This window comes from Cricetulus griseus (genome assembly GCF_003668045.3).
Source record: "Cricetulus griseus strain 17A/GY chromosome 1 unlocalized genomic scaffold, alternate assembly CriGri-PICRH-1.0 chr1_1, whole genome shotgun sequence".
Taxonomy (NCBI): Eukaryota; Metazoa; Chordata; class Mammalia; order Rodentia; family Cricetidae; genus Cricetulus; species Cricetulus griseus.
Window position 1 is genome coordinate 16,742,395 of NW_023276807.1, and position 17,758 is coordinate 16,760,152.

General features: G+C 41.7%; 1 long non-coding RNA gene across 1 annotated transcript; it reads left to right on the forward strand.

Moving 5' to 3' along the window:
• Positions 1–663: 663 nt before the first annotated feature.
• On the forward strand, positions 664–17,361 carry LOC103160097. Its single transcript, XR_003480611.2, has 5 exons — positions 664–1,502; positions 2,246–2,327; positions 9,027–9,198; positions 14,587–14,787; positions 15,790–17,361. It is a non-coding gene; the product is annotated as an uncharacterized LOC103160097 (long non-coding RNA).
• The last annotated feature ends 397 nt before the right edge of the window (positions 17,362–17,758 follow it).

Consider the following 17,758-nt stretch of genomic DNA (forward strand, 5'->3'; position numbering starts at 1 on the left):
TAACTGCAGTTTTCTCCCTATGACTGCAACCTGAGCTACTCCTACTACCTCCTCAGACCAGCTAACCCCTCCTTCTCATGCTGTACATAGTAAATGTGCTGAGGTTTTTGGGGTGTCGCATAGATGATACTGCTCCATCAAAGTGAGCATGGCCCACCTGGTAACTGCTTTTCTGTACACGTGGCTGTGTGTCTGTCCTTTCTTCATGTTTTTATCACTCCAGTCACACTTATAGGGCAAAGCCATGTGGGGCACTGTGCAGGGTGGATGAAGGTATGGCTCTTTCAGCCATCATATTTGGAAGAACCTCCCTAGATAGACACATGGATTTTTAGGCTTAGGTTGAGAACTTGTTCCTGATCCTTACTTTGCCAGATTTCAGGTTATAACTGTAAACTATATCACTGTTAAGCAGGCCCACCACTAGGAAGTCATCACCATTCAGCCATTGTCTGGAATGAGACTCTGAGGGGAGCACACACTAAGAGGAAATCCAGGAGTCCAGCTGGCTCTGTTTTCCTGTCTGGTTCTGAGTCATAGACCAGCATGAAAATTTATAACACAGCTTCTCATCATCACTCATGTATTTACGTAATTGGCTATACCCCAGAAACTGTTAGAGCATTAATGGCTTATTTCTTTGAAGCCAGGAGGATTCTAGTTAAGCCAGGAAGTGATCAATACTTAAGGACTTGATTAAGATTAAAAAATCTCTTTTTGACTGTTGAATTCAGCGTTCACTTTACAAGAAGAAAAATTTATCATGGTGTAGAACTCTGGTAGAAATGGAGGTTGCATAGCTTTGGCTTTGAAGTTGCCTCGAGAATCAGAAAGACAATTCACTCCTGTTTTCTCAGAGTATGTTTGTGGGGGTCCTCTTTCCCTCTCAGCCCATTGGCCACTAGGTTGAAAGTGGAAAGAGGCAGAAGGGCTTTTGGTTTCTAGACTTCATACAGTGATAGATGGAAAAAACAGAAAGCTTTGTACCAGGGTCCATGAGCACAAATGAAGACAGTCCTTCAGCAGACAGAGTTTGGTGAACCAACTCAATTTTATTCCAGAATACGAGGAATATATAGGATTGGGGAGTCAGAGGACAAGCCCTAATTTACATTAAGAGGCACACTCCTATCACAAGGGTTAGTATGTGGCAGTTGGATGCTATTGCAGAGCTCCTAGTTCAAGTCTTCTTAACAGGGATCTGTGCCAAGAATCAAGCTAAAGATGAATCAGGCATCTGGTTTTAGAGTCAGGCTCTGGTTTAGGGACAGCTTTCAGATAAGGTCAGTCCTCCAGGCTCAGGGAAATTCCCCAGATAAGGCTAGGTAAAGAGCAGGAAGCTTTTCTAGGGAGGGAGGGAGCTCCATGTGGCTGAGCTTATTGAGATAAGCTACTAGGCCATGGAAAGCCTGAAACCTCTGACCAGCTGGCAATGTCTTCCAATACATGTTACCAAGATTCTGTTTGAGACACTCTTGGCCATACCCCAGGAATAATTAAAGGTGAGTTCTTTCTGAATCCCGCTCCCCTTCTCCTCCATTGTTCAGAGCTGCCTATGTGGGACAGTGAGTTGAGGACTCAGTGTCCCCAGCAGCAGCTTGTGTGTACCTGGGGGAAGATGCAATGAGAAGAGAACCAGCTCTACTAGACTGGGGATCAGAAAGTTCTGGGCAGAGCAGCCAATGTTGGGTAACAGGGACTACAGAATTACATATGTGCCCTGTTTCTAGAAGAAGTATTTATGGGTAGAATAAAAGAGGACATCGTGAGGGAAGCCTCCAGGCAGGAAACTGGCAAGAACTTGAGCTTAGAGGAAAATGATCAGGATTCCATAGAAGGAAGGTGTTTTTACACACATGGGAAAAGCAGAAGTGAATCCTTAGATAGGAGCAAAATTTATGTATAATCACAGCTTCTCTCTTCTACATCTGTGAGGTCTAGGCCTTGTCTATTGACTTGAATTCTGTTGTTACTCTTGTAAGGGCAAGGGAGAGACATATCTGTAGGGATGAGGCTTGTAGACAGAGTAGTGGGTGGACTTCCTAAGGCACTGGAAAATGGAAGACAAAAATGTTTTAAAGATACTAATTTTTACTTCTCTGATTTTCCAAAAGGACTGCTATGTCCCTGAGCTGGACATTTCTACAAGTTCTCTAGTTAAGTCTAATATATACCCACTATTGAGAACATCTGTATTGTGTTGTTGAGATGGCTTAGCAGTTAAGAATGCTTGATGTTCTTGCAGAGAATCCAAGTGGTTTCCAGAACTCATGTCCAACAGTTCCCAACTACCTGTAATTCCAGCTCAGGTGTCTCATGCCAGCAGGGTAAGACAGAATATGGGTACTTAAAGAATTGGGGAGGCTGGAATTTATTGTCTGTGGTGGGAAAGAAATCTTCAAAGGCAGACAGGATTTGATTTAAAGGCATAATATGTGACCATAAATGATTTAAATATTTTGCTTAACACTCTGGGGAAGCATGAATGGTTTCTGAATGAGAGAAAGATATAAGATCTGGACTTTAGAAGGATCTCACAACAATGCTTGGATGAGGCCTGTAGAATTATCAGGCAGCTGGGCAGACTACCTGGCAAATGGGAGCATCCTGTGTAGACACCAGGGCCCATCAAATTCTTTCCTCTCCTCTGTCACTCCTTCTACTCTGGACTTTCCCACAATACCAACTCTGCTGATGAATGAAGGGTTTGTGCTTGGGCAATGAGAAGTATTTTAAACCTTGGGACAGCTCTAGGATCGCACCTCCCAAGTCTGGAAGTTCATCTCAGTCACCCAGGGACTGTGTAAAAACTACAGCATCTGCCTCACAGTGTCTAGAGAAGAACTTTGAAGCTATGTGAGATCTTAGAAATATTGTTGTAGCAGGCTTCCCATCTCTCTTAGTGGTGTGTGTGTGTGTGTGTGTGTGTGTGTGTGTGCTAAGTATTGAATCCAGAGTTTTGTGTACAATAGGTAAGTGCTCTACCACAGAACTAAAACCCCAGCCCATGCTGCTTTTCTGTTTGTTTTACTTTTATTATTATTGATTGAAATATAATTATATCATTTTCCTTACTTTTCCCTCTTCCAAATCCTTCAATGTCCCCAAATCTATGGCTTCTTTTTCTTTAAGTATTATTGTTTTACACACACACACACACACACACACACACACACACACACACACACACACACACACCCTAGTATGTTTAGTGTTACTTGTATGTATATAATTTCAGGACTGACTACTTGGAATTGGATAACCAATTAGGGGGCTCATCCCTGGGGAAGGTTATTTCTGCTCTCATCATTCCTTAATTGCCTGTAGTTCTTTGTCTTGATGTAGGGCCTCATGAGATTTCTCTCTTCAATGTTAACATGTCTACTGGTGTTGTACTTGTTCAGGTCTTGTTTAGGCAGCCACATTGTTGAGGCATCATGGGTGAAGTGTCATTGTCATTTCTAAGAAACAGGATCTCACAGCAGATTGTATTCCGGTTCTTCAATTTTTCTGCACCCCTCTTCCAAGATGTGCCCTGAGCCTTAGGTGTAAGAGTTGTGTAGGAGATGTATCATTTAGGGCTGGGAAGTCCATGATCAATTGTTCCCTGCATTTTGAGTGGTTGTGGTATTCTGTAACGGTCTACATAAATTGCAAAGAAATGCTCCTTTTGTTAAGGTAAAAGCTATATTTATCTGTAGATATGGGATTAGATATTTAGAACCCTGTTAGGAATTATGATGGTTTAGTAAAGTAGATAGCAGGTTCTCCTCTAAGACCCATGACCTCATTAGCTCCTCGTGGTAGATGGCTGCATTTCCAGTAGCAGGCATGATTTCCCTCTTGTTTAGTGGGTTTTAAGTCCAATTATACAGCCATTGGTTACTGGCAACATGAGTGTAACTATTGTTTTTTAAGGCATATCTTGCTATGCTGGTCATTGGTGTGGCTCACAGGCATCAAAGCAAGGTGGAACTATTTGTTACTCCTGCCCCTTGGCAGTTTTTATAACTCCTTCCTGTACTATTAAAGCTACTTCTCAGAGAACAGGCTTTCAGGTCAGATCCAGCTTGGATCCTCTGAGTCTTGTGTCTTTAGCATTCAGGACTTAACTTCAATGTCTTGGAGGCAACCAAGGGCAACAGCAATAGCTGATAATGTTTTGGGAGTCTCTTGGATTCCCCTGACAAGCAACTTAAAAGGGAGTTTCTCATGCCTAGTACTGTAGATTTGTTAGACAGTCTATGGTTCTTTTGTGAGGCATTGTTGGTCCAAGTATGATACCGTCATTTAAACTATAAATGTATATATGTACATTTACACTTACATGTATTATATGTAATTTTAGATAAATAAAATAATATGATTCCTTATGGCCTTTTCATATACCCATATGAAGAGTTTTCTCTTATCCTTCCTTCTCTTACTGAATTGCTTTCCTTCCTCCAATTAAAGCGCCCCCATTCTCCCTACTTCATCATATAACTTGTATCCTGGTAGCCCCTCTCTAACTATCTTCCCCTGACCATAGTACATTTTTTACTTTTCTGTGGTTACTCCATGTGTATACTCATATCTGAGGACTTGGAGCTAGGAACCTCACATAAGAAAGATTATGAAACATTTGTCTTTCTTGATCTGGGTTTGCTCACTCATTATACTTTCTAGTTCCATTCACATACCAGAAAATTTCATTTTCTTTACAGGTGATTTAAATTCCATTTTGTATATGTAATATACTTTCATTATTCATTCATTTGTTGGAAGACATTTATGTTGTTTCTGTTACTTATCTTTTGTAAATAGAATGGCCGAACAGCTGAACATTGATGAGCAAGTGTCTTTGGGGTAGAATGTTAAATCCTTTGGGCATAGGCCCAGGAGTGGTATAGCTGGTGTGGTAGTTTGAATGTAATTGGCCCCCATAAGCTCATAAGGAGTGGAGCTATTAGAAGGTGTGGCATTGTTGATGTAGGTATGGCCTTGTTGAAGGAAGTGTGTCACTCTGGGGGTAGGCTTTGAGGTCTCCTTTGCTCAAGCTTCACTTGGTGTGACACTCAGATCACTTCCTGTTGCATGCAGGATCAAGGTGTTGCTACTTCTCCAGCACCATGTCTGCTCCTTGTTGCACCCTGATGATAATGAACTAAACCTCTGAAAATATAAGCCCCCTCCCCCATTTAATGTTTTTCCCTAATAAGAATCGCCATGGTCATGGTGTCTCTTCACAGCAATAGATACCCTAACTGAGACAGCTGGGTCCTATGATAGATTTTAGCTACTTGAAAATTCTCTACCCTCATTTCCAGAGTGACTCTACCAATTTGCTTCTCCAATGACGAGTGAGGAGTTCTCTTTCCAATGTCCTTTCCAGAATTTGTTATCCCTTTTTTTGTTGGTCTTAGCCATTCTGATTGGATAAGATGAGGTCTCAAGTTGTTTCATTTATGTTTCCCTAATTTCTGAGGGTGATGAACAATTTTTGAGGTATTTTGTATCGACTTTTTCTTCTTCTGAGAACTCTTCGGATTCACTGCCTATGTTTTTGAATGAATTGTTTGGTTTTCAATTCTTTTTTTCAAATCCTTTATATAGTCTGGATATTAAATCTTCTGTCAGATATATTGTTGGCAAAGATCCTCTGCTACACTGTGGGTTCATCTTTACATAATTTATTGTTTGCTTAGCTGGTGGAAGGCTTTAGTTTTGTGTATCTTGCCACTTCACTAAAACTGTTCATCATTTCTCCAAGTTTCATGGTGGAATTTTTGGGATCTCTTATGTATAGTATCATATAATTCCCAAATATCCCTATTTAGTTTGATTTCTTTCTCTATTTCTATCCCTTTAATTCTTTTCTCTTGTCTTAGACCTCCTGCACTACATTAAAAGAGTAGGGATACTGTATAACCCTTTTTGCTTTTTATTTCAATGGGGTTGCTTCATATTTTCCTCTACTTATAGTGGTGCTGGCTGCTGGTTAATAAAGGTGAATGTAACCTTTATTAAGTTGAGTTATGTTCTCTTCAGTCCTACTTTCTTTAAGACTTTCATCATGAAGGCATGCTGGATTCTTTTTTTCCGACTTTTTCTGCAGCTATTGAGATGATCATGTGACTTCTGTCTTTAAATCCTTTTATGTGATTTACTACATTTCTTGACTTATATATGTTAAAACATCCATCTATCTCTGAGATAAAACCAACTTGTCATGGTAGATAATCTTTTTGATATATTTATGTATTGTATTTGCAAGTCTTTTACTGAGGATTTTTATATCTATGTTCATAAGGAATGTTGGCCTATAGTTTTCTTTTTTTATTTTTTGATGTTGTTGTGTTTTTTCCTGGTTTTGGTATTAGAGTAATACTGACTTTGTAGAAGGAGTTTGGGAGTACTCCTTCTATTTCTATATATTTGAATAATTTAAGAAAGATTTGTTGTAGATATATTTTGAAATTTGTACAGAAATCAACTGTATATTCATCTTGGCTTGAACATTTTTTTAGGCTGAAGGCTTTTTATTATGGTTTTTATTTTATTAAGGTTTTAATCTTGTCTTAGTTGGAGTTTTATTGCTGTGAGGAGACACCATGACCATGGCAACTCTTATAAAGGAAAACATTTAACTGGGGCTGGCTTACAGTTCTGAGGTTTAGTCCATTATTACAATGGTGGGAAGCATGGCAGCACGCAGGCAGACATGGTGCTAGAGAAAGAGCTGAGAGTTCTGCATCTGGATCCATAGGTATCAGGAAGAGACTGAGACACACTAGGCCTGTCTTGAGTTTCTAAGACCTCAAAGCCCTCAGTGACACATTTCTTCCAGCAAAGCCACACTTACTTCAACAAAGCCACATTTCCTAATAGTGCCACTCCCTATGGGGGCCATTTCTTTCAAACTTCCACAGTTGGTTTTCTGGATATGAATTATTTTAGCTTGATTGAATCATGAAAAGTTTTTCTTCCTCCTTTCTCCTTGGCAGATAGATTTGTTGAGTAAATAGTCTAGGTCAGCAGTCATGGTCTTTTAGAATTTAGAGTGCCCCACTCTAGGCTCTTTTGGTTTTCTCAGTTTTCCTTTGTATTTGACTTGTCTATTTTCTCTTTCAGCTTTCAATACTTTTTATTTGTTTTGTGGACTCAGTGTTTTAATATAGTATAATGTGGGGAGGGGACTTCTTTTCTGGCCTTGTCTACTTGATTTTCTTATTGGGTGTGTCTTTCCTTAGGTTGAAGATCTGGTCTGTGCCATTGACTTAGAATTCTTATTCCTCATCCATGACTATAATTTGAAGATTTTGTCTTTCATTTGATCATTGTCTCACAGTTCCTGCCTGCTCCTTTCCTGTGCTTTTAGCTTTCTTTTCATATTCTTTGCTTGTATGGTCTAATTCTTCTACTTTATCTTTGAGACTTGATAATTAACCTGTTTGATTCATTCACCTTGTAAGGTTTTCCCCTGAGTTTTCTAGTGGGGTTACTGGGATTTTCAATTAATCCTTTTTCAGCTTGGGTCTTCTTCAGTATTTCTATCTCTTTGTTTAATTCAATTTTCAAATCTAGATTGTTATCATCTCTATTAACTTTATGCTTGTGTTTTCTTGGGAATAACTCAGGTGTTTATTCTCTTTAAGTTAATTGAACTGTTTTTGTATCTTTAAACTCCATCAATACTTGGATATATTTTATGATTATTCTTTTAAATTCTGTGTCCTAGGGTTCACATCAACACAGGGGCTGGACTGGCATGCAGGGTGTGCAATCATTTCAAGCCTGGGATTGGGTGTGGTATGTTCAGGGATGACTAGACTAGGCTGGGGCCCTGGGTGTGGGATCTAGGATCTGGGGATTGGGGGGTTTGAAGAATCATAATATAAGTACTGCCATTCGAACAGCTTCTAATGCCTTAAGTAATTTCATTCTCAATCAATTGTTCTACCTATTAGAACATTATCTTATGGGCAACTTTGGGAGAATTCATGACAGTTTCTGTCTTTATGTTTGCCAGTTCACAAAGCAAGAAGAGATATTCCACATCTTTATTGTTTTATAGAGATGTCTAGAGGTTTGCATGACAAGAGCTTTTTCATGAAAGGCTTGGAACTAAGCTCATTTGGGATGCAGAACACAAATTCACAGTGAATCTTAATGAAACCAGGCTTACAGAGATTTTCAGGCAAGGCAAGGATGCTTGTTAGACATTACTTGAGAGTTAGAGCTAAGAAAGAAGAATTTAGAGGGATTATGTTGTGCAAGTGGCAGAAGGGGAAGAGGAAACAACAGGGGGTAGTGACTCTATGGGAACAGTGATAAGGGTAACAAGATCTAGGTGGTGACTAATTCCATTTAGAAGGAGCAGGAAAAGCATTTGGTCTGTGGCTGGGAAGAAAAATCATAACTCAGTTTCACAGATTTTGTTAATAGAGAGTTTCCATGTGTGTGTTCTGTGGTGGACCATGCTCAGTTAGTGTTAATACAATGATTCATAAAGCCCATGGCTGAATAAGTTGAGATATGTTTTTTCTAGTACCACAGTGGGCAGAGAGCTGATTTATGAGTGAAACAAAGTCTTTATCTAGGCTAAGAAGTAGGAGGATCACTTAAAAAATGGAATCATGATAAGGGATGCTCCAGGCATGTGCAAATAGAGATGAGTAAAGAGACTGAGAGGTGTTACCAGAACTTTTGAAGCTGTTTCTGATGTGTCTTAGAAGTGTATGACAGAAGAGAGGGAGTGGTGATGATGGTGAGAGATTACAAAGAATTTATTTTCCACCACTGGCAAATCACTGTAAATATCTCAAGGATTCTTTGTGGGATTTTTCATTTGGTTTTGGAAGGGATAGTGTTTATTTCTAAGATAGGAGTGTCATAATTCAGGCTGGCTTGGAATTTGCTATGTAGCTCAGGTTGGCCTTAAAGTCACAATCCCTTTCTCCCAGACTCCTTCGCCTGGTATCACTGGCATGGGTTGCAGGCCAAGCTTGTGGCTTGGTTTTAAACATTTATGTTTTATGTTTTAGATCAGTGGCAGTTCAAGCTGGCGGATCTTGGTAGCCCTGCTCTTCATTTAACTGGCAGTGGAGAAAAGCACAGCAAACATGGAAGACAGGGAAGGCAGCAGAGCAATGGTGCAGGTCGGTTGGTCTGAAGAAAAGTGAAAACAGCATGTGCTACAGCCTTCCCTGCCTTATGGTAATTTAATGGGATCCTGTGGGATTTGGGGAATATGCAAAAGAAGCAATGGTGTTTAGAAATGGTCTGATAAGGTGGTGACTCAAATACATTTAATCCCAATACTTGGGAGGCCCATGCCTTTAATCCTAACACTTGGGAGACCGAGGCAGGTGTATTTCTGTGAGTTCAAGGTCAGCCTGGTCTACAAAGTGAGTTCTAGGTCAGGGCTACGCAAAGAAACCCTGTCTCAGAAAACAAACACAAATAGATAAAAAAAAAATGATCTGATAAGTTTTGCTCGATAGAAGGCCTGAGAAGAGGAGTTTGTGGTGGGAGCCATGGGTTCAGAAGTGAATGAATAACAATAAGACCAATGTATGAAGGAGTAACATGAGCCTCTGCATGGGAGAGTTCCTGAACACACTGTCGCTTGACTTCTCCCACTGATCTGGGTCTGTTGTTTATGGCAAATCATAGCACCATGTATATATGGCTGTTCTCCAGAAATCACAGTTACTGCTCTACAGAAGGGCAAAAATTGGACTCTTCTGTGCCCGCCCCCCAAAGGATCACAATAGTTGAGAAGGCTCTTCCTTGGATGGTTCTGAGGAGGCATACCAGGACTATGAATACTTATGTAGCGAGTGCCATGGAGTCCAGGTATATTTCAGCTCTCTCCAGCTCATCTAAAGGTCAATGCTGTGACTTTTAAACTCACAGAAAAACCATTTTCATTCAGCTAATTAGCAATCTTTTGATTACAACAAAATTTCTGAAGTATTTAATGTTGAAGGAAAGCAGAACTGAGTGTGCTTGTGTATGTAATGCCAAGTCTTGGGAGGTGGAGGCAGCAGGATCATGGGTTGAAGGACATTCTTGGCTACATATTGAGCTTGAAGCTAACCTGAGTTACATAAGACCATATTTCAAAACAAAACAGCAAAGCAACCAAAAATAAAAAACAAGCAAACAAGCAATTATCTAGCTATATCCAACATGTGGGAGTATGAGGCAGAAAGATTTCTGTTGGTGTGAGGCCAAGTTCAGGCTATATTGTAAGTTCCAGGTTAGCCTGGGTTGAGAGTGAGATGCCATCTCAAAAACAAAATCCCAAACCAACCAACCAAACACAACAAATTAGAGAAAGAATGAATATGACGTGTTACATCCTCAAAGTGGGATCAAACATTTTCATGTATGGGATAAAATTTATTATCCCTCCAAATAGATGCTATAGTTAGTAGAAATCCCAGGTAGCACAAGGAGGGTGGATGTGATTTCTATTTCTTTGCTAATTTGATTTCTAGCTTATCACTTCTTTTTATTTCCCTATTTAAAAAAATGGCAATGACAACAACTTATTATCAGAGATGATAACCTAAAGAGTTTTAAAAAGACATTGCCAAGTTGACCTAGGCTTTGTGACCAATGTTCCTCACTTCCTCCTTTCCTGCTATGGTTGAAGACAGGAGGATCTACACATGCGCCTGTGTGGTGAAGGGCTCTCCATTACTGAGGGGCCTTCACATTTGAGGGCTTGTTTATTCCTAGCCTGCAGACCCTTTGTGACCATATTTGATACAGAACTAATAACTTGTAAAGGTTTTCTGTTCCTGAAAGAACACAACTACATTTTCATCAATTTCCCCCTGGTTTTTCGTTGCAAAGACACAGAACAGAGACACTAAGATGACTGAAGCAAGTGTTAACTGTTCCTCTGGCTGTGAGAGGGCAGGCTCAGATGCTAGGGAGAAAGTTGAAGGAGCTCTAAGTGAAGAGTGCTAAGTGTGAATTTTAGAAAAATGGTGGAAGAAGTTTGTGGAACTGGAATGAAAACAAAGGTGATCAGGTTGGTAAACAAGATCCCGACGCATGGTGGGCCTACTTATCTCTTGAAGGATGGAGGTCTTCCATATCAGAACAATATGAATTCAGCAGTGTAGGATTACAGACGTGTCAACTGCTTTTATTGCATAGTTAGTGTTTGTATGTTACATGATGCTGAACTCAAATTAGGATGCCTGAAGATTTGAGACTAACTCTTACAGGGCAAGTCTTTGTTTATCTTAAGGTTTGTGTAGATTCTGATATATTGGCTAACTTTAAACTTCCTGTGGTGATGTCACCAATGAGTTATGAACAGTCCAAGGTTTCGAAAGCATGGGAGCTGTGCTCAGCCTTGACTAGGCTGTTCCTCCATTTGTCTGTGCATGTAAGGGATACCGCAGAATGGAGCCAAATTATTAAAATGTATGTAATGCAACTGGCTGCTGCTATGGTGAAACCAAGATGGTGACCTGATTTACAGCTGTCCTAAAGAATCAAAGGTGTGGCAAGATTGACAGTGTCAGCAAATGCAACTCAGCTGAACTCAGAGTCCTGAGAAGGTGGCCCGAAATTTTACAACTCTTGAGCAATAGGCAAATTGGAATCTTTTTTTTTTTTTTTTGGCTGTAGGAGAGGAGGCCATGAAAGTAAAGGTTGAAAGCTCCTATTTGTGGATGCATGTGAATTTCCACAGTATGGAACCACTTGTGTCTACTGGAAGTGTGGACCTGCAGAATTTGTACTTGGCCTCTCCTATTAGCCTCAAGTCAGTCCCCTGTGAGACTTCAGCACCAAGACATGTTTTCCCAAGCATTTCTCAAGTAGATATGAAAAATGGGCAGGACTATCGCAAGGATACATATGCACACACATACATATGCTGTGTGTATGTATATTGTACACATATATAAACACATACGTATGTATTTGTCATTTATAACTCTGAGCACTGGTCAAATGCGACAGTTTTTATGTTTATCATTTGGTAAGGTGAATTAGTTTAACTTCTTCTAAAAACTGATATAACTTTGATAACATATTCCAGGTTCTTTAATTCCATGAAAACCAAGCTTTAATAACTTGAGATTGCCAGGCGTTGGTGGTGCACGCCTTTAATCCCAGCACTCGGTAGGCAGAGGCAGGTGGATCTCTGTGAATTCGAGGCCAGTGTGGTCTCCAGAGTGAGTGCCAGGATAGGCTCCAAAGCTACACAGAGAAACCCTGTCTCGAAAAACCAAAAAAAAAAAAAAAAAAAAAAAAAAACCAAAAAAAAAAACCCCACAAACAAACAAACAAACAAAAACTTGAGATTGTGAGATGGAAATTCCTCATGATTTCCAGACATCCTGCTATGATTACACACTAAAATAATGAAAATTTATCTCTGGCAAAAATTGAATATGGCCATGCGTTGCCTGTTATGTTTATAAAGTGCCTCATATTGAGGAGTTGAGAGAGGCACTGCATTGAGGCCATCGCTACCATCGGTCTGCTCATCCATCAGGAACCACCTTCCTTCCCACTTTGTACCAGAGGTCTTCGAATGACAGGCTTGGCCAATTGCTTTTTGTGGTACCCCCCATGTCATTTTTCTTTCTCTTTATTATTATTTTTTGCACTGTCAATGACATCTATTTCATTTTTTCCCCCATGGAAAAACACCAAGCTGTATTTATATGCTCTCATTTCTGTTACAGTTAATAACTGGAGGCTTGTGGCAAACAAGAACTTATTCAGCTGAAATATGTGACAACCTTTCATAATTACTGTAGCATAGGACATCTGCATGCTGGCGACTGATGGAAAGCTACATGCATAAACCATTTATATTCATAGATCAACTTTCCAGGAAGTTGTGTATTTTTTTTTTCTGAAAAACTCTGCCACTGTATTGAATTTTAAAAAGAAGGTGAGATTTTAACTTCCTTCCCAAGGAGGTAAACAGGGATAGCTGCCTCCCTTCCCCCCAACTTCACTGTGATCCAGATCAATCTATGCCCACACAATCTTATTAGCTAGCCAGCATTGCCTCTGTGTACAAAGAGCTCTCCAGTTGTGAAAGAATCAATAAACATGTAATATTGATTTCTCTTATAGTATCCAGCTTGTGAGTAGTGTAGCTAGGAATATGAAAGAAACCGAAGCATGCTTCATCTAAAAGCAGTTTAAAATGAATCAGTCTGAGGGACAAGATCATGAAATTGCCACTCCAATGGAAGCTTCGTATGATTCAAAATAGGGATTATGAATGATCCCAAATTGTGGTATAAAAACTACAATGGTATACGGGTTTTATGCATGTGTCATGTATAAAGAAGGGCTACATTCACCAGACAGCAATGCATGGAGGATTGTATTAGGAGAGAAGGTGTCTAGGACAGGCGTTTCAGGCAGAAGAAAGCTGCAAAGGTGGGATGAATAGGGTGATCGATGTCTCAGGATGTGCTGACTGCCTTTAACAGTGTTAGGGTGGGGGCAAGCTGAGTCCCGGGTGGGAGAGAACTAAAGATGGAAAACACTAAAAGGGGCACATTCTCTGGCTGTTGGAACTGGATGGGATTCATGTTTTATGAGTTCCATCTTTCTATCCTTTGTGCATTTATTTTTAATTCAGCTATATTCATGTTTCTGATATGTCGCTTGCTGTGACAGATTCTGTATAAATAGAACATGGTTCCTGAACTCTGGTTTAGTACTGTTAGTTAAGATGATTTTAAAAACATTTATCTCCTCTTCCTAACCATATGACATAAGTTTTACAATAACAAGGATCATGAATTTTTGTGCTCATTATTTAAAAAATGGTTGGATAGAGAGCTGCTATTGACATTAAAATAAAAGCGATTTTTTTTTGTTCAAAGGGATTCAAACAGTTATAGTAAAATATGGTAATTTTTACCACCAAGTTGCATTGAGATTAATTAAGAAAAGTTTCTGTTGTACTGAACACTTCAAAAGAGAATGGTGTTTAGAGCTGAGGCTTACAGGATAGAAGTGTTCTTGAGCACTGAGTGAAGCATGTGAGGTTCAGGGTGCCTGAATAACAGCAGAAGACAGAGGGGCCAAGGGATATGGGACAGGAGGGTCTTGTAACCACACATGACAGATAGGCCAGGAGCAATGAAGATGTGAAGGAGCCAAAGGCACTGGGGATAAAATGGACAGGTCTTAGTGTCTGAAAGAACAAGGAAGGGGGTGTGGAGGTGGAGAGAGGACAGTGGCCTCTGGTGTCTTGTTCACAATTCTGCTGAACTGGGAACAACTGGATATTTGTCAGAAACATCAATTGTTGGCCTTTGGGTACCTGGCTGAAGCAAAATGGTGATGCACCAATCAGTCATCAGCAGAAGAGACGCAGGAGTTGGGGAATGGTGAGCTCACCTGTGGAGCACGGCAGAGCACACACAGTAGTTTCTCAAAGAGCCAAATTATTAGGCATAGAACACAAGAGACTAGGGTAGAGGTATAGGGAGACCAAGATAGCACAGGAAAGAAATGCCAAGGATAGAAACACAGGGAGAGTACTGTGTTTAACTAGCTTAACTTAGGAGAGACATTGTCCATTTGCATCTTTGACAGAGTGGAATCAGTTTCCGGAGAACCCCAAAAAGGGTGTCACTGGTGTTGGGGAATAAAGATTGAGTGCTTTTAATTTGAAATCAGAAATCCGCAGCTGTTTACAGTTCAAGTTACGACACGGATTGTGGCCTCGTGCATCTCTGCACATGGAAAAAGTGAATGCAGACTGGAATGGTGATTTCATCAGGAAACGGTACACAGGTGAGTGAACAGAAGTCACCCTGCCCTGCAGCGAGCCCCTTTATGAGGAGATCCACAGCGCTGTAAGACTTAGGTTCGCACGCACCAGCCTCTCTGATTGCACCATGGATGTTAATCTCAGTATACTTTATAGGAATGCGATTTTCTAATTAGTAGCTTTATGGTGCATACGCTGAGGAATCGTTTCTGTATCAGAGACAATGCGCAGAAATTATACCCTTCAGTCGGTGAGCACTAGGGGTCCCTGGAGGTGTTCAAACATTAGCCGCATAAAAAGTACTGGAGGTGCTTACTACGATTAGATTTTTGGTTCAGAAGAGCCTTCTGAATTAGTGTTTTATCAAGTGCTGTCACTTAATTCTGAGGTGGATATGAAGAGGGCAACCTGGAGAAAAGGTTCCTAAGCTTTTCAGTGCAGGTGTCTCTCTTATCTGGTGTTCTTGCGCCCTCAGGTGGCACAGTGAGAAACTGTGTGACTTGGAGTTCTCATTTTCTCTGATTGGAAAGTGGTGTTTGACTGTGTCTGTCTGTGGTGTAGCCTTTATCTAACTACATTGTAAACCTACAAATACGAGTGCAGATCTCGTTTGTTTTGAGGTGCTTAAAGCACTGGACAGTCACTCTGGTGGGAGCCTTTTCATGGCCAAGTAATTATCTTTTCTCAGGGTACTCCTCTACAAATCTTCAAAAACCTATAAGATCTTTTAAAAAACAAAACAGACCCAGAGAACGAAATATTTGAGTGTTTTATTTGCTAGTTCTTTGGGATATTGAGAAGGAGATAGGAGATGAGCATATGAGGAGAGGCGTGTGGAGGAACAGTCAGCGGTGGAGAGTCCCCCTCCTTTCCTTCTCTGCCTCTGGTGCCATCCAGGATCCTAGTGACTGATGGACACAGCATTAGCACTGGAGGCTCCAAGAATGGCCACATTATGAACCTCTGCGCCCCTGTGCCTCTGACTCGCACACCACACTATTTCTTACTGTGGTTCTTTTACTCAGCCCTCCACTATTCATCATGCTGCAGCCACCGTGATAAGGTGGGACACCGCGTTGAGGGCTCACATTCAAATGGTGAAGACAGATAACAAACAGCAGCATAAAAGTTACCAAAGGAATTACAAATCGAGGTAAGGGCAAGGAAGGAAACAAACAAGAAGCTGCGGTACAGGCTCCATAAAACGTGGTAGCTTGACTCTTCTCTGAGAGAGGGGATGGCTGGGGCCAACCTGCTCCTGCGACCCATTTGGTGGGTTAAGCGAGGCAGAACCATCAAGGCACCTGGCACGGAGTTTCTAGGTGGTGGAGACCGGATTCGATTCTACAGCCCCGACTGCAGCCTTCTTTCTTGAAAATGCTGACAGTCATTTCCAGTCAAGTCAGAGGAAAGAGAAGAGCACACCGGAAGCCCCTGGTGAGAAAAACATTGAATCTAGCATGGAAAAGAGCCGCGTAAAGAAGCTCAGTGACAGAAGGGTCAGCTGCCCACAGTCACAGCTAGAGTCGGTCCCATCCTAACTGCCTTTGGGAATATGGTCAGGAGGCTTGAGTTTCTTTCTAAGAGCGGTGAGACCACAGGTGCATTTCTGACAAGGTCTAGACTTGGTCTCAAACGTTTAAAAGAAGGTACCTCTGATTGCAGTGTGGAGAATGCACCACAAGCAGGAAAATCAGTAAGGAGACCAGCAGGGGAGGGGATACAGTTTTTGATGATGAGATGGAGGAGAGATTTGAACACATTTTGGAGGCAGAATGAATAGCACTGTATAGGACAATGTGTTTGCCAACCTCAAGGAGGTGATAGGAGGCCGGCACACCACATGACACTGGGATGCAGGCTTTTCTTAGAAGTGTGTTAACTCCAAAAGAGTAGTTCTTCTTAGGAGGCAGTTGCTGAGTGAATTAGAAACAAAAGGGAAGAAAGGAAAACCTCGGTGTGTCTTATTTCTTCAGCACAACAAAGCGGCTGGTGGGTGGTTGAAAATTCTTTCTGGGGTAATATCTATCACCTCAGATGAGAGCACAGAGTTCAGGGAAGGTGAGTGACTAGCCACAATGCAAACATAAATGCACTTTTCCTTTACCTAACACATTGACTTCTACTAAGGAAAGATGAATTTGACAGCTAAGTCAATTTCCCACCAAGCCTGTGACTCCAGAGTCCTTCGTTATAGGCTGAGTATTTTTAAAATTTCTTATTCCTTTAATTAGTGAAAGACCCCTGCCCCTTAGCCCTCTCTTTCTCAAGTTTGCCTCCTCCTCCGGTCCGCGGCTGGTGGGGCGCGGGGAGGATGCCTCCACTCCTGCGCCTTCCCGATCACCACCCCCGCAGGCCTCCACTTCCCCCGCCGCCGCACGCCCGGCCGGCCACCGGTTCCCTCCAAAGCTGGTCCACCCTGGCGGGGCCCCGCGCCCCCTGCCCGCCCGCCTGGCACCGCGCCCCGGGGCTGGGGCCGAGCGAGGAGCCCGCGAGGAGGCCCGAGGGCGAGCAACAGGTGGGCCGGCACGAGGGCGAGCATCAGGTGAGCCGGCCTGGGGCCCCGCCCCCGCGCCCCCGCCCGATGGGGAACACTCCGTCCCAAGGTCTCCGCCCCCAAGGTAAGCCATCTGGATGCAGAGGGGGGAATTGAGTCTGTTGTACCAGACACCAGACCTTGAGAATATGCTGGTCTGGAATGGCTCTGTGCCTCATTTGAACCATCCAATAGAAATGACTCTGTATTTCACCTCATTTGAATGACTCTATACTTCGCCTCATTTGAATAACCCTGAGTAGCACCTCATTTACATTGACCAATGGGAATAGCTCTGTACTGCGCCTCATTTGAATTATCCAATAGAATCCCTGCTTCTCGTTTGCGCTTTTTGCTATATAAGGACCCCTCTCCCTTGGCTTGTCGCGATTGGCCTCACAGAAGCTAAGTCGCCCCGGGTACCCGTGTATCCAATAAAGCCTCTTGCTATTTGCATC